At 43.2% G+C, this 25,102-nt stretch overlaps 1 protein-coding gene across 1 annotated transcript in view; it reads left to right on the top strand.

Moving 5' to 3' along the window:
- The window catches only part of PRDM16 (PR/SET domain 16), a 346,351-nt gene that overhangs the window by 215,870 nt on the left and 105,379 nt on the right, over positions 1-25,102 (top strand). The gene's annotated exons all lie outside the window — the stretch shown is intronic.

Here is a 25,102-nt window from a genome sequence, read left to right as displayed (position 1 = left end):
GCCGGCTTCCCTCCTGCATCTCAGCCTCTTGCTCACTGTGGGAATCAGTTTGTAAACTGTCGCGGCACAAGGGAAAAAAATGACCCAGTCTTTGCGTAAACTTAAGCGACGCCTTGTGCCAGAGAATCTGACGCGGAGCGAAGGAGGTGAGGCTCAGCCCTGAGGACGAGCTCCTCCTGCTCCTCCGTGAGCACCTGGGGCTGGGCAAGAGCGTGGAGAGGGCTCTGGTTCGCGGCAGGGGCGGCTCGAGCGTATTGGTGCCAGAGGCTGGTGCCTGCTTTGAGTAGTCACGGCTGTACATGCTGAGCGCCCTGAACTCGCAGGCTGTCTCTCCAAATTTTGTACTTAATACGCTGGGAGTTACCATAATGTCTCTTTACTTACTGACAAACTTTTACCTACCTAGGAAAAAAACAGTAATATTCATCCTGGCTGAGCTTCCCGTAGGGAATTTTGCAATATGCTTTGCCCTTAGTTGTATCAAGTGATTTTGGAGTATCAACTTGAGACCTATTTCTTAGGAAAAAGAAAGCCTTAGTGTTTCAGAAGGGTGAGTTTCAAGTGTGACCCTTGGTATTCCCATCTGATGTGAGTTTAAAATGAAAGAAAATTAAATTACACACTTGGGTTCAAGGATTTAAGTCTGTGAATCTTACTCTAGCTAGTATCTCCACCATAAGGGAAACAAAGAACATAGAGGAGATAAATAATACTTGAAAAAGACAGAATCTTTTTTGTCTGCTTCTTTATCTGTAGTTTGACTGTGTTCCTTAAGTGTTGAAAGGGGCACTTTCTTGGCAAGTATGACACAAATAACCTTCACCCTTGACTGCACTGTCTGAGACTGTTATAAATTTGAGGATAAAGGACGTGAACAAGAGTTACTTTATATGACATTTTCTCATAATAACAGGGGATGGAGAAATGAATGAGTAGTCCCATCGCACTTGTCCTGAGATTGTTTTGTCAAACCACCGGATTTATAGCCCGGCACTTTTGCCGTGTCGCAATGAGTCGCCCGTGTCGGTTCTGGTTTCTGTGGTGCGGCGTGGCACCTGTGCAGGCTGGGTGCTGGGTGGTCCCGGTCAGGCAGCCTGTTCCTCATGCTTGTTCTGTTACGTGCTTACGTACCCGTAGCTGGTTTTCCTCCTGAGAGGGCTGCACTGTGGCGGTGGGCAGCCCCGGCCCTTCACGAAGCAGAAGCAAAGCATCCGAGGAATTGGCGATCTGGTGGCACAGTGGTGTTGAGTAGTGAAACCTCCTAAGTGTTTGCACAAATGAAGTATTTCTGGCTAAGAACGCAGGTTTCGTTGTAGTAGTTCCACGAAGATAGTTTGCGCAGTCCTCTGTATGGAACTCAGGGGGAGATTTCGGATTGCCCATGAAGGAATTGTGTGCCCAGCCAAGGGGCGAGCCGCCTGATTCCTTGGGAGCCATTTGGAAATCTCAGCCTCAGTATTTAAATTATCTGATCTAGTAATCTTGTGCCCTCCGCTGGGGGCAGGGGGAGAGTCATCTTGTCATGAGACAGCTGAAAAGAATCATTTTTTCAAAGAAAGTGTTCATAATTTTTAAAATTAAGCCTTTTCTGTTGAGGGTAAACACATAATCTAGAATTTCACCATCCCGCTTAAGAGATACTACACATTAGTATATTGGCATAGTTTTAAATGAACGTGAACAGTTGAAAGATAGTAATTAAATTTATCAGCGATATATTCTTAGAAAGAATTTTGTAATCCTTTTAGATAGATTCAAAAGCATTTCTCAAGATTTTTCACTGTTCTAAACATTTTTGTTTAAATTACAGCAATCCGCAGCATATGGTTGTATTTATGCTGTGAATAAGCTTCGGGTATTTTCTTTCTATGTATTCCTATTGCAGAGCCTTTTAGGGAATTTTTCAGACTTCTATAAACACATTTTTAAAATTTTTAAAAATGTCTTCTTGAAGGATGGTATTTAGCGAATTGCAAAAGTCTGCCTTAAAAAACCGCCAATAACATGACATGTTTGACAGAATCTTTAATCAAGAAGCACTGACGTGATCGGGGCGCTCCTGTGTACGATTTGTGGATTTATTTCTCCTTCTTCCTCAACCCTGGTTTGTGCAGTGGGTGCCCGCTGCCGGGGCTCAGCTGGGGGGTGGGGACAGCCCGGCACCTGGCAGGACCCAGAGATTCTCTGCAAATAATTCATCATCCGTACTACAGCAGTTACAGCTGAAAACACTCAGGGACCTTAGAGATGACAATCAGCATAAAGATTTGCATCTCAGCCCCACACCTACATACGGTATTATAATGAAACCTTCTAGACTCGCCATGGACACTGGTTTTGATAATAGTATCTGGCTAAAACTGTACTGATGTCTGTATAGTGATTCATCCATCTATGAACCAGGACAAGGCATTAATAAGAGGTGTAGTATTGCCAGGGGCAAAGTTAGAGTGCAAACTTATCAAAGGCGCTGAACTTTGCTTCTGCGCTTTAAATATAATTCCATTATTACTTCATAAATAAAGAGATTAAGGTATGTAAGCCATGAGCTGGTGATTATATGGGAACGTGGTTTAGGTAAATTCATGGATGCTGTTTGGTTTGGGGAGCTGTTTTTATCAAGTGACATTATGGGCTTGTTTTCAAAGAGTTTGTTGAATAGGTTTTTGAGCAATTCTGTGCGTATGGAGCTTGGTAACACAAAGTAACAATTGCTTTAGATTCTCCATCCATCTTTCTCATCTATTTCCTTTCCTTTAAGAATTGGGATTAATTCTCATGGGCCTTTTTTTGCTGTGAAATTTCAACTATTAACCCAAACCAAACCCCAGCCAAAGGCAATCCCATCTTCAGCTGTGGTTTCTAACTTGTGGTTTCTTGAATAATAAAATCTATTCCCACAACGAAGAGAACTCCTCAAACATTTACTTCTTAGCTGTTTGCTGTACTCAAACATGTATGCTGCTCATCCATAATACGCAGAAGTACGTGTGAAAACATACACGGATGTATTTTCTATCAAGGTAGCTTCCTGGCTAGCCACTCGGTAAGCAGAGAACTTTTCCAGACATGCAAACGTACCAGTGCCGTATCAACTTTGCTCAGATATATTTTCTTCAAGGAATATTAGGTCAGTATCACTGTGCCACGAGGTGGAAAGGAGTGACTTGATCTCCTCTGCTCCATTTGTTATGTTCCTGGGTGATTGGTTTTTAGTATTTTGTCCTCTCTGGTTTCGTAAGACAAAAAAATATGGTCCTCTCCCATTTCCGTCTAGGGCTCTATTGTCTGAGAGTTTCACCTGACACTACATTTAGTTACCCACTTGCTCTTAACATCTTTTGGATATTTGTAAACTAACATTGCTGGACGTGCAAAAAAGTGTGAGAAAATAAGAAGTGTGGCTGTGGAGCTAGCAATTTTGTATTGAGAAAGAGGAAAGGGAGAAAATAGAATAAAAAGATGTTAGGCATCTTTATAGGAAAACTACTCATTTTGAAACGGGATCTTTTGTAACGGGAAAAAAAAGGAAAATAATTGAACCGAAAGTGAAATAAATCATCCTGATTTACACCATTTATAGAGGGGCTGCTGGGCTGCCCAGAATGCTGGTGAGAGGCAGCGAGGCACTGGGTGTCCTGAGACTGATGAGGCAGAGTTGCATGGGGTCTGGCTGGGTGCCCTTCACAGCCCCATCCCTCAGGGCAGCGGGGGGAACCTCAGGATGAATCCCTGCCTCTCATCTGGGAATGACTCCTGGAGTTGCCTTCCCATCAGCTGGCTGAAATGGTGTCTTGTGGCTTTTGGCACATGACTGTTCAGTAGTGCAGCGTGTTGACGGGGGAGCTTGGCCATCCTTTCGTGTCTTGTGCCTTTTGCTTTAGCAAAACTCTGCTGCTGGGGTCAAAGAGCCTCCCCCTGCGCTGCCTGGCAAACAGGCATTCCTGCAAGTATTCCCGCTGCTGGAAGGGACGCGCAGCGAGCCCAGGGTTGCTGTTGAGCAGGTTTTCTGTGTACTGTATTCCTGTGGGATTCTGGTACAAGGTGTGCAGCTAATAGTTTCTTTAATATATCTGGGAAAATTATATACAAACATGCATTAGAGCAAAACACAGCGTATACTCAGTACTTCTTTTCTGGAGTGTTTGGATCTTTGATTTCACAGGGAAAGGGTTTCCCTGGAATGGGAGGAACTGTATAGCCTTTCCTTGCAGAGAATACAATTGTCCTGCTTCCTAGAGGAATGCAGCAGGTCTTTCCCCCTCATCCTTTTGTTTAGTCTGGACTGTGTTTGGTTTTTAGGCTTTCTTTTTCCTCTAGAGCTTTGTAGGCAGAAGACAGTGTGTGAGGAGCCAACAGTGACTCAATAAATTCTGACGTGGCAAAGTTCCTGTTTCTGCCTAGGGCAGGTCGGCCCTGGCTGCACCAGGCAGCCTGCTGCATCATGTGAAGGGCTGTCCCATCCTTGGAGCAGAATCTCTGTGTCCACTAGGAATCAACTTGCAAGCAGGTGTTACTATATCTTGTAAAGCATTTCTCGTATGGTAATCTAACCTTAAACTCCCCCTACACGTTACATTTTTCAGCTAGCCCGAAGAAGTGTGGCTCTTTTCCCAAAACACAGCAAGACAAGGTCTTTCCCAAAACAAGCAAGAAACAGACAACGTTTCTGTCTGTTGCAAGGACTGTGCAAACCAAGTCTCATTTTGTGTATAGGCTTTTATATAAATATTTAAAATATATATTCATTTTCATACCATACCACTTCAGTGTCTGCATTGCAAATGATAGTTCCATTTTAAGCAAGTCTGTGTCCTTAAGTCTTTGCAGAATGGGGAGCAATGCAGAACTCTGCTCCAGAGTACTCAGCAAGCTTTTTCCTAACTGTGCTTCGTAACTCTCCATTGCAGGGTGTTTAGGATAGGAACCAACCTAGGATGCTTAAACAACTTAGGCTGTTTTGTTAGGTATTTGGTAAAATAAATTCCTGGGGGAGATGATATGAATGACTTTCTCACTTAACAAGTGTTTTTAAGGTTGCAGGATCGATGTATTTACACTTACCCTGTTCATAATGAAAAAGTAAATTCTGCTTTAAAACATATTTTTGTTCCAAAATGTAAGCCAACATTTTAATACAAAGATTACTCTAACTTTATACCATCTCAGCTCATGTCAGTGGAAATGTATAAAGCATGCTTCAACTCTTCAATATAAGTAGGAATTTCTTACTGTGCATAACAGAGCACTGCTTTTGAGGGCTTTGAGCCCTACAACAGAATGAAGAAGGGAGGAAATATTAGAGAGCTTCATAGGTGGAGCAGAGATGTTGTCCAAGTTTAGTTCTAACTTTGGGGTCTCGGAGCAGCTGCTTGAACTTGACTGCCCACATTCAGGCCTTCCCCATTAGATTTCTTCCCTACTGTGGGATTATTTTAATAAATTGCAATTTTAATTATATTACAGCTGCTGCTTAAGTTTGCTCTGTTGCTGGCCAAAATGTAGCAAACTTTAGAAATAACTGTGGTAATGTAAAGCGAGCAATGTATTAAAACATTGAATAGGAAAGGAATGCCTTATTATGTGGTCTAATACATATTGCAGTCTGCTTAACCTTCCAAGCTGGGCGATGAAGGAGGTCTTCTGTTTGTTCCTGATGAACTTCATTTTTTGTAGGATTATCCATAATTAGAGAGGCCCAAAATTTCTGAAGACTCAAATTAGGCAGTTAGAGCAAAGTATTGTAGGTCAAGACTCTTCGGTTTCCTGACACTGGTCGGCTGCGGTCCTCCTCTGCACCCCGGTTCACTATCTGCAGAATGGGTATGGTAGCTTTCTGTCTGTCTTTCAGCAACATAATCGTATTTAATTCATACCTCTAAGCATTTGATTCCATTCAGCATCAAGCATTCACATTTCTTTCCTAGGATTTCTTCTGGTCTTTATTAGCCGCTGTTGGGAACATGACTTCCCATTGATGGGACAGTGTGGGCCGGAGCAGCGTGATGTCCTCTCTGTGTAGGTGCCTTGGTGTCAGGGGAGCTCTGTCACAGGTCCTGTATCCTGTTCTTTCCTGGGCAGAATTGGTCGGCCCTTGTTCCTCCTTTTCAACTGGAAAAGGTACTTGGCACGCCTGCTTCGGGGGAACTGTGGCCTTAATATGCATGAGGATGCTTATCATCCTCCCTAAGTGTGGAAAAAAAAAGCCTACTTCATCTTTGGTGAATGTAATGTGTTGTTTTGTTGTTTGTTTTTTTTTTTTAACTCCACACTACCACACACTTCTAAGTTAGAGCAATATACCATTGTTTTGTTTTTAAAGAAAATCCCTCTTTATTTTTCCTGTGATTAGTTAAAGCTGTATTTTGATCTGTATATAGTTTTGTATATATGGCTGTATATGGAACCGTATTTTGCTATAAAAGAGATACTGCAGTTGAAATTGAAGTAAGAAAACAGAGAAACAACAGGCATTGCTGAGATTGCAGCACTGATTAGGAGTGCAAATTAGATTTAGATTTCCTGAGTATCTAACAGCAGCTAAGCATTTTTTTGCCCTTTGTGTATGAACATTTCCATTAAAATTTACAAAGGGTTTGAACTGGATTAGACTCCCACAGTCACTTTGAAATAACAAAATACAATTTGGCTGACAGGGGCTGTTTAGAAACCTTTTGCAAAAATTATCTTCAGAAACGTTAGCACTTAGCAGTTACAAAATGTCTACTTTTGTCTTGCCCCCTCTGCCAAGTTCCCTTTTTGTCTTGCCATGAGGAGGATAAATTATCCGACTTGCAGAGATAAACCACAGAGAGGTGAGATTACTGAAGCTGAATACTGGAAACTCCCAGCGCTCTGTCCTCCTCAACAGTTTGAATTTAAAACCCTGCTTCTGGCTGTGTCAATCAGTCACTTAATGAATACATTACTAAATGTAGTTGTTTTTTTCCTTTCCAGGAGATGCAATTAATGTTTTGGCTTAAGACACCTAGTTTATAATAAACGTATGGAGTGCAGCAAAAGGTCTTTGAAGTAATTCAAGGAATTATCAGAACAGAAAAAAGGCATACAGTACATTGCTTTGGAGAGTCTGAAATGCATTGGCATAGGGCAACCAGGGGCAAACACTACCTTATCCATGCTACCATAAATACTTTACAACCTGACGTACCGTGCTTATACTAAACATCACCCAGGGATTGGGCTACGGGCAAGGACACAAATAAAAGCCTCTTCTGCTGTTACAGTTTTGTGCTCTTCTGTGGCATATAGCTACGAGAGTGTGTTCAATATAGTGGGTGGGTGTCTAAGAGGTTTCCCTCCAATAAAAGGAAGAGCAGGGTTTTCCTTCCAAGATAACTTTTTCCAAAGAACCGGTGAAATGCAGGCTGGCTGAAACAGGAGGGTGGAAAATAATTTTAGCAGTAGGTGGTGACAGTTTCTTTTAACCTTCTTTATGTTCTGCATGTATTAGTTTAGTGGCTGACTAACAGTATCTTTGGATTTATCTAACCAAGGAGCCTTTTGACAGAGTAATTTTTTCCACTTATTTATTTCTCAAGATTTGCACTCTGAGGATGTGATGGTGGTGACATTGGAGGGGTCAGAGGCTTCTGGTGGCTTCCTCTCTTTTTCATGGACAGGTATAGAGCTAAGGGTGATGCAACAGGGCAGATCTGTTTGGAGCAGGTTGAAGAGCAGCGGTGGTGGTTGTTGAACCGGGTGAGATTGTCATTTTCTATCTAACATCTACTCTGGGAGCAGTTTTGTGAATGATGTTTTCCTGGTCCAGGGTGTTGGGATTGGTAGGGGAGGTGGCTTGTTGAGAAAAGAGGAGAGGCCAGGAAATCTCATGTCAAGCAAACGTTTTATCCTAACATGTTCTGCTTAGTGTTTCCATCCTGTGTAACCTGGAGGTAAATCAAACCCAGTAAATAAAGCTTGGATGTTGTATACATGTTGTGTCTAATTCTGGTAGTTAGGGCCAGGCACTGACTGCAGTTTTCTTTTGGGTCTCGTACTCTGTAGATAAGGTCTGTAGTATCAGATCTGTCTGTCATTGTTAATCTTACCCTCTTTCCTTGTTTGCTCTGCGTATCTCACCCACACTTCTTCTCGTCTTGGAAATACCTCAGTGTTGCAGTGGGATGCTGTGTGGGTGTGCAGTGAATTTACTGTAGAATAAGGGGCTTGACTCTGAGTTCCTCTTGGCAGAGGCTGTGCTTGCTTGTGTCCGTGAGGAGCACCCAGAAGAACGATCTGGCTGTGGCTCGGGGCTCAGGCAGTGTGATGGGACAGGTGACAAGCCACAGGAATTAACTCTGTGATCATTGCCGCAGCTTTTGTTAGTGCTGGAGCTTGCAAACCCTTCAGCCGATTTGCACTGGATTCAAGGTCCATAAAGGAAATGAAACCCTGAGTTTCATGTTTCAAAACACAAATTTTGCAGTGGCCTGTGCGGGAGGATATGGTGTGAACAGTGCTATATAAAGGTAGGATATTATTTATAAAACTAACATGAGGAAAGTTTTAGGGCTTTGTAACCAGCTGCAGGTGATCTGATTTGCTTACCTTACCCTGAAATCTGAAAAGCATACGCAAACGTTTCCACATACAGCCGCCTTCGTTTGGGCTGGTTACTGCAAAATGGATGCAGTTTGAAAAATCCTTAGGTTGAAAGTGTGCTAGTACCCAATTACCATTTTTTAATGAGATTGTGGACCTCCCTTCGGGGCCTGATGTGTACTGCACCTCTTTGGCCTACACAGTATGAATGTTGCGGCCTTGCGGTGCACAGTCGCTGGGCTGACTTGCTGTAACGTGTTACAAGCGGCAGCAGAAGGAACACTTCAGACGTCTTGCCCAGCGGCCCTGAGCACCCTGAAAAAATCTTCCGACCTTTGAAATCCAAGACCCTTGTGTGTCGTTGGGGCAGTGCTGGCCACCGAGGGGGCAGGTGAGCCTGGCTGGGCTGGGGGGCGACGGACGGCCATGCGTGGTCCAGCAGGAGCCCTGAGCGCTGCCCTCACCGGGAGCCGGCTGCCCATGCCGCTGCTGCTGCCACTGCTGCCACTGCCACCGCTGCTGCCACTGCCACCACCACTGCCACCCAGGAGGCTTTTAGGCTTCCATAGTGCCAGCTCTCCCATTTCCCACCAGAGAAGAAATATGTGGAAATTTAGGAATATGAAGGTTTGCAAATATTGGGCCTAATTCTCTTCACTGATATATATATATCTACACACACAGAGACATGAAATAACTTTAAAAGTGGAATTATACTTCTAAAAGTCTTTCGCTGACTGCTTTTATACCCGTTAATTTATCCCACCTTAATTAATACATAATGTAAATGGTGGCATTGATACTGATGAATTAACTCATAAATAGAAAACATTTCAAGACTTGAATTGTTGTCCTGTGGAAATTTAACAGAGACGCTAATTTTTAGCTAGTCAGATATGGGAGTTTTTATCAACATAAGGAATAAGGACTGAATTTGAGGTGACCTGCTTGCAAAGCATCTGTAAATCAAGAAGTATTCACAGACGTGCACAAAGCCAGTGAGTCTGAGTAGTGAATACATTGCAGAGTTTGACAGCTAATTCACAGAAACTTGGGAATAAAAAAAGAAGCTAAATTAATTCAGTAATTCATTACCATTGTGTAACTGTGGGATTTTGTCGTATCTGGAGAATGTGAAACTTGGACTGAACACAGAACAGTTTACTGGTGACATTAGTGTATGCTAATATCCTAATATGCTAGAATGAAATATATATGCATAATTTATATATAATTTCAATTAGTGTCTTAAAAAAGAAGTTAGCAATTCCAAAGTGTTTACTGCTGGCTTTGCCTTGGTATCTCCCCAGTAATTTGTTCATTACCATGTAATGTTTCTTGGGGCATGAAGGCAGCGCAGAGAAGGACATCCCAAGGACATCCCGAGGACATCCCTTTCCTGCGCTCCTGGCGGGAGTGGTGGGCTGCAGAGGTGGTGGCTGGGATGGTTCTGAACCCGCCTGGTGAATCGCCCCATGGCATCTTCCACAAGCGCTAAATTTGCCTGGAGGGCCACCTGGTCATGCAACAGTCAACCTGGTCTTAATTTGCATGCATGGAACTTCAGCCAATTTATAGCTGTCAGTGCATATATATATGTAAGTATAGATACTTTTCCCCTCTTTTTGTGTAAAACAGTCTCTCCAGCCCATGATCTATTTCTAAATTCCTTCCAACTTGAGATCAAAGACAAAAGCTTGCCTATCCACTAAGCTTGGCTACAAACACCACCTGGAGTAATTTTACACTGCTCTGTGTAGACCTGAGGGGCCGAGTTCAGCCCGTTATCCCCGCGTGTGCCGTGCCAGGAGTGGGGAGGACCTGGGGGGCAGGCTCCGCCACTCATCAATTAAAGGGTTAACTGCCAACGCAGAACACAAACAAGAGATGCAAGCAAACAGTCCCCAGCAGAAATTGGACCCATCACTTCCCTCTAATGAAAACCAGATTCACTCCTGCAACAATCATTCCACTGTTCCTAGATACCCTTCTTAGCTTGAGAGAAGCATTATTGTTGTTCCTATTAAGAAAAAAAAAACATCCCACAACTGAGCCCATACACTAAATTTGTAGAGTTGATCTATTTTATCATCTGATTTTCTTTCTGGGAAAAGAAAAACTGAAGTAAAAAGGTTTGCAAGGTCTGAGTGTTGAGTCTTGGAGCAAAAGAAAAAAGGGAGGGAGTTTGCAGTGCCGTTGGTCCAGATCCTAATGTGAATTATCAAACAAAATAACTGAATGTATGCTAGTTGGAGGTTTAAATATGTGTCTTGCATCCCCACCTCCCCCCTTTTTTTTTTGGAGGGGGGTGGTGCAGGCAGATCCATGCATAAGGGCTGTTTACAGAAGGAGTGTATTTCACTTCGTTAAGCAAACGTTATTCTCCTGCTATCTGCCCCGTTCCTTCCTGCCTCTGAGCTTCACTTACATACCAGACTATGCACCAAAAGAGAGACTTGACCTAAGAAATATTTACTTTATAGTGCACAGTTTGCCTGTCAGATTTAGGATGAAGGATTAGAGTTTCTCTGGACTGGATCTCATTGGCCCTCGCATGGACCAAAACACTTGCTTCTGATCTCATTAGGCAGATGTAAAGTGACTACAACTGTGACAGGTTATTTTTTTTCCTTAGGAAAGAAAAAAAAACCACAACCAAAACAACCAAGTTTAAACCCAGTCTAGTTTTCATGAAACCTTGAAAACACGGTTTTCTCACACACTTTTGCTTGAATTGCGAATATTTTTGCACATCCTTCTTGAGATCTCGCGTCTCTTTTGCCTGTTTCTTGGATGACACATGAAGGCTTTTGTGTGCTTTCAGCTAGCTGACCTTGTGAGCAACATAAACTTGGTCTTTAGCAACCTGATCAAAATATGCAGTGCTGAGGCTTTTTTTTTAGCTGTTGGTTTAAATTTCATGCTTTGTAGCTGATTTGGTAGAGGGTAGAACGAGATTCTGATTTGGCTGCAAAGAAATCAGAATTCAGACTTGTCTTACTGAGCATTTCTTTTAAATAGACAAATCAACTATGAGGTCTTTATAGATTTATCCTGCTCCTTGGTATCTCTCAACAGTCAAGCTGTTCTTCTGTGAAGGCTAGTATTTCAAACTTACACAAATATTCCAATGCTTTTTAAACATGTTCCAAATAGATATTTATTTTGGCTACAACAATATTTTCCTTTTATTGCTGTTATGAGATTCAACATTTCCAGAAATAACTTCTGAAAGGTGCTTGGGGGTCTTGGATATAGGTGTTGTCAGATACAGCGGAGAAGTATTTTACAATGCACAATGTATACTAACATGTATTTTGAAAAGCAAGGAGTGCATTTGGGAAACTGAAATATTTTTTTCAAGAAATTTCTTGTGAGTCATTATGAAACAATACCCTTTCCCACACCCCACAGACTTGTTATTCCATAAATTCACTGTGTTGGAGTTGACTTGGTGCATCTGGTGATCACTGACTGATGCTTAGAGTTTTGAGTTTCTTCTGAGTATATTTTTGGTGGTGTGTGTGACGATTAGGATGCCATCTGTAAAGCTTTCTTTTGCGGTTAGATTTAAGGTATTGTGTGATATTTAATTGACTAGCAATCTAGTAATCAACAAATTCCTTTCTGTCCTCAACCTAATGGCAAATTCGTCTCTTTCCATTTTGAAGGGACTGTGTAACCGTCAGTCAGTTCCCACATGACCCCTATCGAAACCCCAAGTATTAGCATCACTTCTTCCAGGTAGTAAACTGAAACTCCGGGAGATTCAGTGACTGGCTAAAGGCCAGAGCAGGAATTCAGTGGTAAAACCCCGAGTTGTGTCGTTCTGAGGTGCTGCCGCGTTGCAGTCTCCTGTGCTGTCTGTTGGGTGATCCTCCTGTCTTCTGAGTAAAGCTCACGTACAAAGGTAACTGAGGGAGGAACATCAGCGGTTGCATGGGAACACACAGCAAGTTACAGAAGCGTTCAGACATCTCTTTACGGTATCTTGTGTTCTCCTGGATCCTTCTTGGGTGATCTGGGTTCTGCTAGACATCAGTAAAACTACCACAGACTTCACCCAGGGCCAGACTCTAGCTCTGTTCCCCAAGAACAGAAGTCGTGCTTCTTATTTCGACTTTGGTTACCGGGGGTTCCCTTCCCCTTGCCTTCCTGCCCAGTCACCCAGCGGCTGGGGGCTTCTCTGACTGGGCTTGCCTGGAACCAGATAGTTTGGCCACAGGAAAAATGGAATTCCAGTCTATGCCCAGTTCAAATTCATACTTGTGTCTGCTGCAAACATTTCTTGAATGCTGTGCAGTTGTGATTTTTGTGAATGGTCTGGTTAGTTTTGAATTATATGACTTATACCTAGAGTCATATAGTGGGGCTTCTATAGGACTGAAAGAAAATCTGTAATGTTGCATTTCTGTACATTAATTTTAGGGGGTTTTTTTGCAGGGCATTACACAGACATGCAGATGTGTACACCTATATATCTGAGCGTATAACGTAATGAACATACATTTCTGAAGAACTCTCACTGTTAGAGCCTGATGTTTAAAGAGGACTGCATCACTTCCCATTCATTTCTGCAACACTCCGAAATCTGCTGACCCAAGCCAAAACCTCTCCACTCTCTTCTGCTCTTTGGGAGGAGTTAGGGATTTGTGAATGTGTGAAAGTATTAGCTGCCAGTTATAACTGGAATCAAGCCTAGAGGAACCCAAATCCTTCAGCGGGAAAGTTTGTAATACATTATCTCTGGAATCGGCCCAGCTTTCAAAACCAGGAAGTATTAATAGGAATAAATTTGAGCACCATTAGCACTTCCAAAGGATGATTTATTATCCATTTTGGTTGCAAAATATTGTTTAGTTGCATAACCTTGTTCGTTGAAATAGGAAATGTCATTAATGGATTAGTTTATTAAATACACGGACGTGAAGGCGAGGGAGTTCCTGTTAACACAGAGCCTGAGCAGGCAGGCGCTTTGCACTGTCTTTGCCGTGTTAGCATTTACAGCCATGCTGGACCTGATTTGGGAGAGGGGGAGCGTTACTTTTTCTGCTTAGAAGAAATATCTGAGCTTTTGAAAAGGAATGACAGTAGAAGAGAGTGTGGACAGGAGGCGCAGAGTCCTCTGGCCGTGCCAGGTGGGGATGCTGTATGCATGCATCCTTGGAGGGACTGGGAGCTGCGGGTCTGGACGGGAGGCAGGGGAGGACTGAAAGCAGCGTGCCATGCTCAGCGTGGTCTTTTCTGTTCAGATTCTGGGTTACGTATCTGTGCACATGGGGGGATGAAACTGGGTATCTCATTCTTTCCCTGGCTCTGAATAACACACAGCAGAGAACAAGGCTGCTTGGGCGTAAGTGACTGATAAGGCTGGCTTCAGGCAGCGCTGCTTTGGGGTCGATGCTGTGACAGTTGCCCAGGATGTCCGAGCAACTTGCTGGCCTCTCAAGTCTTTTGTGCACTAAATATTCTGAGGGTTGTGAAGATTCTGATCTTGCTGTGGTTCTGTTTTTTTCCCAGTAAATGAAAAGTGAGTTTTCCAGCACTTGTATGTGACTGGCTATTACCACTTACAGAGAAAATTTACTTAAAACATCATGTTCTACTTCAATAGGAATAAAGGGCTGGCCAGTGGTCATTATATTTAGTTATCTGCTAAGTTTTACTTGGTATCTGACTGATTCATGGAGGCAACGCTAATTATACTGGCTTTTTTCTATTACAAGATATTTTTTTTCCTCTAATGTTTTGCCCCTGTAGTCAGTCTGCTCCCTGTAAAATCCTCTCCTTTCCTCTCCTCCTTTGATCTGCTGGGTAGGGTTCACCTCCTTCATTTTTTGCAATTACCAGTCGGGAGTGAGGATGCCCCTGACCTTTTTCCAGCAGTCTGGCAGACACATGGGACAGGAAGCTTGGGTTTTATTTCAGGCTTTTCTACTATTCATCTTGGATGGATTACAACAGTAGCAGCTCCAACTGTCTCAGAGCCCTTTTCGTGATAAAGCGAAGGTAACCTCCCAGACACAGAAATGTGCAGGCTAGTGCTGTCTGATTTGGGATGGACGGAATAAGCGCACATCTTGGGTGGGTGATCCCATGCAATAGCCCCTCATGTTCTATATGTTGCTATAGTGGGAAGAATTTCTTTTCTGTCAAGTTCAGCAGCAGTTACCCGAGAGCACAGTCTGTTCTGGAGAAGAATCTATGTGGATGTCAATGCAGCAAATGAGTCACTTGCTCAAAAAAAAAAAAAAAATAATAAAAGGACTTGCTTCTGTTCTGCTGCTGCTTTGCTGCATTCTTTTGCTTTCAAAGTTTTGAATCTACAGCAGCAGTGGAACAGGCAAAATAAATCAAACTGCCATAAATACTTTGCAAAAGATTAGGATAGAGCTTCGGATTTATGTTTAAATTTCAAGGAGATGGGTAAGTTTCTTATAAAGGAATGCTGTTTCTGCCTGCCTTAAGTCTTGACTGAATTATGTTTTCCCACCTTGCAGAAGTAATCAGGAAAGCTGACACTGTCCCTGACATTGGTACAACTCCACAATAAGAAGTGGCGGTAATTCTTACTTTCCCTTCTTTGTTTAGATAGCTTAAAAATACAGAGAAATCAATTTTTCATAGCTAGTTTTAGTAGACAGGTGATTAAGAAGCTCTGTGTGTGTGAGCTTGCCTTTCTGTTTTATCGTTTCACAGCAAAACATACAAAACCAGACAGACATCTCCAAAGAAAGAAAATGTGATAATTCCTTTAGAAGTGCTGTGATTTGTAACAGCAAGAAAAAGTGAAGACAAGCTCATATGCAAGAGGAAGGGGGTGGGGAGCTGGAGAGATGAGCCTGTGGAATGACATTATAACTTTACCTGCTTGCTGAATGTATCTGTGGATTTAAATGACATCTCAGGGGACAGTATCAAACTTCTAAATTCCATTCATCAATCAGATGGGAGAACAAGACCTGGCTTTCAGTCGGGCAGGAGCTGGAGATTTCTCCTGGAGTAAATGAGCTCCGACCACACAGATAAAGAACGTCTTCTGTTCCGTTTTAAAACATTTCAGGGGAGAATCATCTGTCACCCGGCTCCGGGCTGGAGGCCTTTCAGCTCCGACTGAGGTGCCGAGTCCGGTGCAACAGCGACGCTTTTCAAACTCTTCCCAGTCCTTCATTCCATTTTAACTTCCAGAATTTGCTTCACAGCTTTTCATAGTTTAAAACAAACTGCCCAGCACGGTCGCTGCAGGTAATTTCATGCGGGCAGGGGGAGGCTGGATCGTGCCAAGCAGGCATTTGCTCCCCAACGTCTTGCAGAGCTGCTGCTTTATGAATTCTCTGTGTGTCTGTTCACTCTTTCCTAGCCAAAACCAAAAAGGAAATAAACAAAACAACAAAGGAAGTAGATTTTTGCATGGGGAATCACTTTTCCTGGGTGGATCCTGGACTCGTCTTGTCTCGAGTTTTATCGAGATTCAAATGTAATTTGTACTATTAATCTGTTAGTACAAATCCAGAGTAGACAGTGACTTGTTCTCTTAATGTGGAATGATGCCTAGGGAAGAACTGAGGCTTCATCTGTTAGCTGAACTGAGTGTCTGTGATCTTTTTTTGGAAAGTTTTACACGTTTTATTGTACCACTTGTGCTCATCTAGTCCAGACAGCCCTGCTGGTACTCCAGACTATGATAGCTCTTTTGAATGTTAAAAGCTGTTGGTTCACCAGAAAGTTCTGTTTCAGGAGGCTGAAACTAATCACAGACTTGGTCAAGTTTAATGGATGTTTTTAACTGAAAGAAAGATGAATTTTAAAATGCCAGAAATCCATAGATGGTTTCAGAGAAGGGCCTTCACACGATTATCCCAGTATACTTTTCCTTCCCAGTGGCTTTAAGACACTCCCACTTGAGGCTTGCCCAAACTCCCTGGTTTAATATCTCGGTCTGTCTAAATAATGACGTTTTTATTTGGCTGAAAGGGGATAACAGCTTTTACATAGTAGAATGGAGATGCCTGCCTGTGTATGGAGGAGAGGGGGGTATGGGCAGCATACAACAGAAGGAGGAGAAGCCGGTGGCGTGTTACACCCACCCCCCCACCCCCCATCTTATAACTTGCCCCTTGAGGGGTAGGGACGGTGGAGACTGGTGTTCAGCTCGCCCTTTTCCTCAAGAAAAATCCTTTGAGCCTGCACCCTAATAGATGGCATCTCTCAAGGCTGGGTTAGGTGGACACCTCGGCTTCATGGTCCTGCAGGGTGAGTGCTCCTGGTCAACGAACTGACCCGCTGCTGCATCCGCTGCGTGGGATGATGGGCTGGGAAAGCCTGTCCTGCCGATGCATGGAGCTGGGGGCGCAGAAGGGGGAAAAGGCACAAGGAGTGGTGTGAGCTTTGTAACTTAATTGCCCAGAAAAGAAAAAGTGAGCATAGAGGTGGAAGAGAAGAACTTCTTCCAAGACAAACAAAAGTACCTAAAGATCAAACCTGGTCTCTCTGGCTTCATCTTTAAAGGGAAGCAAAACCACCAAGGTGTAATGAGATGCCCTCATAGTCCCAACCTGTCAAAACCAAGAATTGCTGGAAAATTCTATGTCTGTTTTTTTTTGTTAAATATTTCATCTTGATTTCCAGAACAAATGAGTTTGGGTAAACTGGAGATAAGGATCTGAAATGTGAATCACTGGCTCATTTCATTGAAAGCTGCCATGGAAACATATCCCTGGTTAACTTTACTATCTACAAAGGCTCGATCAGTACATATGATCCTAATGATTTCCACCCAATTCACAGCTATCTGGGTCAGACACAACTTACGTAGTATCACAAAAGAATGTGTGCCTCATGTATTTATAGTATGTTTTTCCATGCAGAATGAGAAAAATACACTGCGGGGGAAAAAGGGGGGGAGCATTTAAAGCAAAATTTCATTTTAATTAAAATAAAAAGCAACTTTTCAAATATGAAATGTCAGGCTGGTTAACCTTTCATCCTGAGTCTGGAAAGATACATTTTCATCTTTGCAATCCCTTAGTTAGTGGTTCCTGGCACATTACATTAACTAATTTGAGATCGAATTATCAAATTTGCTCATTGCTGCTAGCACTAATTTGAAACCTTACAATAAAGAACAGTTTGAGAGGCAGATGAAAGGTTGCCACCCACAGAGGCTCCAAGACCTGTCCCTGGTGTATCACAGCAAGGTTCGGAAAGATTTGGGGTAATTGCAGTCATGAGCTGGAGTTGATTGAAGAAAATTATACCCCAGTTTTTTACTACGAGCTTTTTTTTCCCCTTTTTCTTCCTTTCATTGTGTGTGTGGCTTTTCTTAAATTATTCTGTGAAATACTACTGCAAGAAAGACAAAGTATTACATTTTTAATAACTTTATTAAAACTTCACCTACAACTCTTTCAGCTGTAATACTACTGAAGTTTCTGAAGAATTATTTCTATAAATGTTACCTGTATTTTCCAAGTTTTAAAATTTTATTGTATCTGAGGTTTTTGTCTTTGCTAAACTTGTAAACAAAAATACATTAATGGCTTTCAAAATGATGTAAAATCTTTTACATTCCTATTAGCAAAGATCCCCTGGCCCTTCTGAGTCTTACATTTTTATAAGAAAAATTTCTCATCTGCCAGGTTTAAGAATGGCAATCGTGAGCTGCAAGCAATTTTCTAAACATCAGAGTTTCGTAATTGTTATAAAAGTGATGCCTCAGTTTCTTCGACGGCTTGGTTGAATTACCATCCTCAAAGAACTTGCATTTTAACAAGTTATCCAGGCTGAAGCAGCAGGGGTCCTGAGAGAGGCATTTTCTTTCTGACCTTCCTGAGATAAATAATTAAGATGGAGTCTAGATAAAGATCACTGTCAAAGGTGAGGGGTCAACCTGGCTGGCTGACCCAAGAAGTAAAATTGCCCTGCTTGCTGTAGCAGCAACTTGAAGGCAGCTGTGTGTCAGCAGGAAACAAAAGTTTTTTTCTCTGTTGAATAGGCAGAGCACTGGAAAAGAAGAGATGGGGGAGTAAAGGTCTCCTATTTACAGTGTATATCCATCAAATGGTGTTTATAAAAAAAAAAATTCCTTCTCTGGTCAAGGTTAAGGGAGCAGATTAGGGGATGGTAACAAGGCTTGAAATTTGAAGAGTGCAAAGGTTAAAATGTTCTTCTAATTTGGAGCCTGTAGGCATTATCTGGGTTTGGAGCAGGCTTTTCAGCCATTTGGATTTTGTTCTGTGAAATAAGTCATTATCAAACATGTGCTTCTATATTACACCCTCCCCCAGGGTTTTTGTTGTAGTGAGGATGCTTCGACACCTAGGAACCGAGCTAAGCAAGCTTTAGCTGAGCAGTGCCCGTGGGAACTGTGGGTACCCGCCTCACGCCCATGCTTCTCGCTTTCCAAGACCGTGGAAGTCATCTTTTCATCTGAGGAGCATCCTAAGGGAGTCACAGCAGGCCCTGGGATGGGAATCACCTCTTTTAGTCACACCATCGCTTCTTGGAAGGGACCGTGTCCTGGAGGGAAGGGTGCACGTCTGCAGCCAGGTACAGGGGAGACAGGCATCAGCTAACTGCCGGTGACGGGTGGAGGCGATGGCACTTGTTGCCTGTGCTGAGCTGGTCCCTGTGGTTGAAGGTCACTCACCGACTCCCTAGACGCAAGGAAATTTTATGCAAATTAAGGTGCCTTGGAAGGAAAACCATCCCTCTTTGCCCTGCTTCCAAAGTTGTGTGGCTGTTCTGCAGACATCACTTCATGAGTCGGTGGTCACTGAACAGCAATTAAAATAAGCCAAAGGTTTAGGAGCAGTTTGGAAATTGTTTGTAATGAACTAATCCATTATCATTAGAGAACCAGAATGTGAGAGGGAAAAATGGGGGGGAAAAAATCCCTCCTCTCTCCAGACCCACCTCCCCCCAGCCCCTCTGTTCCTGAGCTCACTCCTGTTTGCAGCACCCTGCTTTGGGAAACATTCTCATGAGACAGCTCAAAATGTTGGGCTTTACCCCCCTAGCAGTTGCAACCGTGCGTGCCTTTGTCCCCAGGATGGAGCAGAGCTGCACGTGCTGGCTCCGCGGGCAGATGTCGAGCGTGTGGGTGCAATGCGGAGCAGCAGGTCCGTGCTTCAGCGGGGAGCAGAGCCGGCCTGGGCTGCTCTCGCACAGCGGGTGCCCCTGCAGAGCTGTGGGGCCAGGGCTGGCCCCCACCTTCAGCCCCTGCAACAAAGGAAAAAGGAGCTGTGCCTTTAACTGTCCCTGCAAGATGCCTGCAGTTGGGGCTGCCTCTTGTTTGGAAGAGGGAATGCTTGGGGGCTAGTTCCAGAGCTCAGTGACAGAGAGGAAACAGGGCCAGGAATAAATGGCCTGTTGATTTACTCAAGTTACATCATTTTCTTCCCCTCAAGAGCCTATAAATCTCACGCTCCTTGTAAAAACAGAATTTAAAAACAATTGAGAGCTTCTGAGACGACCCCATAGCTTCCAGCCGCTGTGGCCTCTGAATATAGAGCTGCCTTTCACAGGCTGGACCACTTGTTTCATATTAGATACTAGGGGAGCCCTGCTTCCAGCTAAGCAGCAGAAGCTGTTAAGATATTTTATAGTCGTCCAAGCGGTTTAGATAACACTCTCCCCATACATATCACCGGGCTTTAGCTAAATAGCAGGCTTCCTGACTTGGCCGTGAAGCTTGGAGAGTCATTAATTCACACGTTTGGGTTTCTCCTCTCTTCGGTCATATTTCTGATCAAAGACACCCAGGCTGGCAGAGGTGCCTCAGTTAAAAAGTGGATTCTTCTGATTATTTTACAATTTATAGCCTCTTTGCTCTGAGGGTTTGCATTTTCAGAAAAATGCTCAATTGTTGAGCTTGCTACACTGCTCATTAGTTTTGCATTCAGCCTCACGTCTGAAGAGGGTTTTAAATTCAACAGGGATTTGTGTTTTATTATTTTTTCGTTGCTGATGTGATAACGGTGGGCTGCAGCTCTTTCCATAGCTGGGTTAATCTTTTGGGTGGTTATCGGTGTTGTGGAGGGTGAAAAGGGGGCTTGTGTGGAGCAGGGCATCTTCACTGTCACTGCCCCTGGCGAGTGGCAATGTGCCACTTCTCACCCGTGAGCGAGGTGCTAACCCAGGAGAGCTGGTGTGTCGCTTGTCTTGATGTTAGAAGCCACGTCTCGATGATTTTTTTTTTGGTTTTTTTGTAATTGTTGTATGGGGATGTGGGGGTTCTGGAGAAAGGACTGGAGTTGCTAAAGCTGAGTGGGTCCTCATTCCTTAATCCGTGGCAGTAAAAACTCTGGTTCAGAAGTCTCTAGGAACCTTGAAGAAACAGAAGGGGCTTTTCTCAGTCTATTTGCAGCCTTTTGCCACCCTGTGTAACAGTGTGGGATCTTGCCTAATGATGTCTAAGAAGCATTGCTCAGCCTGATCCAAGCTTTCTAATGGCTAACATCCAAGTTTTAACACCAAAGCCCTGAAGTTCTGTGCTCTTTATTGTAGCTGATAAGCTCTAAAGTGGCTTCCATACTATTAGGTATGTAAACATACAAAAATCTGTAATTTAAACTGCTTTCTTAGACATACACCATGAGCAAAGATTGTTCTTTTCATTCAGTAAAGGGGAGAATAATAGTTACTACACTTGGCCGGGCTGTTACTGGCTAAACTTACAGATGGGAGAGTTTGTATTTTACTTATCAAGGGATGCTTTGGTAAAGATATTGTGGTTAAGTGCAGGAAAAGCAGATCTAAATAATGAAACCAGTAATTCCTTCTAGACTGATTTTTTTTTTCCCCAAGAAAAGAAATAAACATACAACTTGACATAATTCAAAAATGCTAGTATTTGCTCGTTTCTGGCTTGCTGCCATCCCAGAGTTAGCACAGGGGTGAAGAAGAAGGAATCCCTGCAGGCACAATTCATATAAACTAAGTAGATTTACTTATCATTTATGAAAACAAAAAGAAGGTATCTGATTAATCACTTTGTGGATTGAGGTCTACATCGCGATGGTTTAAGCGGCAGTTTTTAGTGTGCTGTGTCCCCACTATATTCTGATCTCAATTTGTGCTTTCTTTTTAGAAGTTTCCAAATGACTCAATGGCTGGGTTAAAACATCTGGTGGATGCTTCCCTCCCCAAACCTTTTAGCCTGATGAAACTCAGGTAACCAAAAAGGGTGCCTGTACACATTAAGGCATACATGCTTCTATAGACACATGTTTAAGTAAAATTTATGGTCTATATTTTTGTATGTCTTTACAGGGATATGTATGTATGGGTTGTGGAAGTCACTGCCACTGGAAAACATGATACAGGGCCCCTAGTAGTAGGAAATGTGCCAAACCAGGTGGAAAGTGTGAGGAGGAATACGAACAAAGAAACGTGGCTTGGTAGCAGGCTCGCTTTCTGTAATTTCACTCTGGCCTCCATCAGGAGTGTGTTGTGGAGCTAGAACAATTATTAAGTATTTCTGTGAAGGTACGTAGCACGCTTTATCTCAGAGTAAATATCTCATTTGTATTCCTAAAAATACTGTGGACATAATATTACCCAAAGATTCTTTAACACTGGAAACCTAGTCATTTCTCTAGGCAACAGGTGGTGAGGCCACGGCTTATTGCTCCTCAGCTTCCCTGAATTAGGGAGCCTGATTGCAGTGAAAGGGATCTGAGACTGCAGAGTTTTCAATTTATGTAGTGTGCTGCCTCTACCTTGTGATAAAATAAAAAGGGTAAACCCTTCTATTTTCATGTATTATCAAAAAATATGTAAGTGAGAGACAAGTTACTTCAGGGTGTGGGTGTGTAGTGAGGCGTAGGCGCAGGACGGAGCAGCACCAGGTGAAGGGTCAGTGTATCTTACATCCAAATAAGATGATAATTACTACAGAGCTCAGACTGACAGTGTTGCGTAAGGGTTGTTGTTCTGTGTCAGATACCAGAGATCGCAAGACTTGGCATCGCTTGTCAGAGGGACAGGACACTAGCCTGTTGGCCTTTGAAAAGATTTTCCTAGGTCAGATCTGCAGCTGAATTTGGAAGTCAGGTGTGTGCCAAAGGAGCATGTGTGCGGGGTGCTGTACCCAGCTGCCGTCTGTGCTGTGCCAGCGCTGTGCCGGGAGCCGTGTCCGTGGCCACCGTGGAACTGCCACCCGCCGCCACTGCCGCTTGGCTCCAGCCTGGTGCTGGTCTGTCAGCTTCTCACTGGTCCGTGCAGGAGGTAGAAAACTGTCCATCATAATGCAATCTTAAGACTTCATGTGGTGTTAATTGCTTCCCAAATCGTCAAAATCTATTTTACTATCACATCACAGAAATCTTTCATTTTATGTAGTGAAGACTACATTGTGCTTATGACTGTAACTGCGCTTGAAATGCCTGGCGCCTAAATATTGAACTCGTGTTTTGTCAAAGCTTTCACTCAGAAAATATCCAGGAGGATGCATTGGGCTGACTGTGGATAGCCAAGTCGTTTTGTAATACATGGAGCTTAAGCCCTAAGAGAGTGCTAGGATCTACTGCCAATATTACTCTTGATTTGTGTGTCTTTCTTCCATATTATACCTGCACATCATCCATTTTACATAAATTATAATCAATTAATATGCAGATGCAATAGAGCCACAGTTTACCCCAGTTCATAATATAAACCTGATTTTTCTGTAAACCTTCTTTAAGGAAATACTTGCCTGCTACAATTTGGTGCCCTGGGATTTGGCAGAGTATTGCCATATTCATAGCACGTACCTTTCTCGTTCGGTCAGCGGTGTGGTACCCAGAGGTGACGTGGCAGGCAGCGCTGCCCAGCCTGGGGGACATGCTGGGGCAGTGGTGATCACACGGTGAGCTTCACGAGAAGCTGAGGGCAAAGTATTCCCATTGGAGAATAAAAAGTTACGGAGTAAAATTCCAAGGGTAAATTGAGAAAGTCTGTGCAAATTCCCCCGTTCTGAAAAAAAAAAAAAGACTGTCTTGCGTAAGTAAGAGAAGTACTTGTACCGCTGGTGAGCTCCCTGTCAGAAGCTGCATAAGAAAGCCTGCCAAAAGCTTTTGGGAGCAAAAAAGCCTTTTGGGAGGAGAAACTCTCTGCCAGCTAATAATTTTGAACTTGTCTTTGCATTACCCTAATGGCATTGATTTTGCGTAGAAATTTGTAGGAGGGTAACATAATCAGATCAGGACTAATCCACCTGACTCTTCAGTTCAGTAGCTGAAGGGACTGGATGTTACAGACCTTTTCTTACGCTCATGGAATTTTCTTTCTCTTCATTCTCAAATACTACCTAAAAATGAAGAACATTTTATGTAGCTTAATCAACTTCATACTTTCAGTATTGTGAAAGGGAGTTTAACTGTTTTTTAAATTGGCATAGGCTTTTTTGTTTGTTTGTTTTCTATTGCCTACTGTTCCTAACATGCTTGTTTACACAGTGTATTGGTTTATGTCTTCCAAATTAATTGAAATCTGTAGGGTTGGTTAGATGTGGTATTGAATAACCACCTGGATTAACCAGCTGCAGTCTCTGAAGCAGAGCAATATGGGTCATTTAAGAGTGCTAAGCTCCTGGCAGCACCTGAAGGTACTTTTGGAGCCCACCCTAACAGACCACTGCCCCAGAAGGTGCTGTTCGGTGGAATAACATGGGGATTGGTCCTGAGTGTCGTGGCCTTCAGGTAATGCCAGGGAGGAAGACATTGGTTGACCTGTTTCTGATGTATAATTGCAAATAGTAGTATACTGTCTTCTTGTGTCCATCCATGCCGTATTTGACCTTTTCAAAAGCGTTTCTGCAATTTTTTTAAGTGCTTCACTTACACTTTCTATTCTCATGTCACTGCAAACTGCATATGGTTTTGTGTGAAACGGCAGTGGCAAAAGCCTTCGGTAGCAAATGCAACTTCTCAGCAGTGCAGGGTGGTGTCCTCATGCCTCTGGTACACTTGGTACTTCTCTTTGGGTCTGTTTCCCTGTCCCCATGAGCCCAGCGCCGTAAACCAGATTGGAAACCTAGTTCACATTCACGCCATACGCTGCAGAATCTGCCTGTTTTCCTCCCCTTTCAGGAAGAACAATGCCCGTTTCCACATCTCCAGGAACCACCCGGCTGACCAGCTCCCGGCACGTTTGGCGAGCCGAAGCAGGTTCTGAATCCCACTGGTGCATACAGTATTTTCTTTCACCGGGGTATTAAAAAGCAACTAAGAAAGAGACCTCACAGATGCCAAGAACTGTTGAGCATTGAGTTGTAGCCTCCATGGTGCTTCAGTTCCTCCGCTCTGTAGATAGGCAGCGTTTTTCATGCTGTTTGACAGTTATCTCCTCAGCAGCATTACTGGGCTTATACATCTCCTTTCAGCAGCTCCAGATAGAGCTGACAGCAGGGGGATTCTGTTTTGTCTCAGCGCAGGAAAAAAAAAAAAAAAAAAGGTGGTCTTTTGGCAGTAGCCAAGGCCACACTCAAGCACCAAGGGGCACAATGTCTCCTCTGTCTCGGAGAGAAAATAGCTTCTGACAGGAATCAGCTTTC

Source organism: Falco cherrug, chromosome 3 (assembly GCF_023634085.1).
Source record: "Falco cherrug isolate bFalChe1 chromosome 3, bFalChe1.pri, whole genome shotgun sequence".
Lineage (NCBI taxonomy): Eukaryota > Metazoa > Chordata > Aves > Falconiformes > Falconidae > Falco > Falco cherrug.
Note: the sequence above shows the minus strand (reverse complement) of the source record. Positions and strands in the feature narration are given on the sequence as shown.